The sequence below is a fragment of the Penaeus monodon genome, chromosome 32 (genome assembly GCF_015228065.2).
Source record: "Penaeus monodon isolate SGIC_2016 chromosome 32, NSTDA_Pmon_1, whole genome shotgun sequence".
Lineage (NCBI taxonomy): Eukaryota > Metazoa > Arthropoda > Malacostraca > Decapoda > Penaeidae > Penaeus > Penaeus monodon.
The window spans coordinates 31,228,503-31,228,746 of NC_051417.1; positions in this window are offsets into that span (position 1 = coordinate 31,228,503).

The window sequence follows — 244 nt, forward strand, 5'->3', positions numbered from 1 at the left end:
AATCAGCTTTTTCGCTGATTTTGTTAATCAATTAAGAGTTAGGAAATGACACACTTTCGGAGAATGAAAACGATTTAGGGTTATTTACAAATAAATCTAATAAACCGACTGGAGGGAAATATTGTATTTCGCTTAAAACCGGCGTTGGAAGCTGTGGTTTAACTGCCGTTTATCTATTTATTGTTATTACCTTTATTTCTCGTTTGCGATTTAGGTATTCGCACCTGGATTTAAGTGTCTTCTG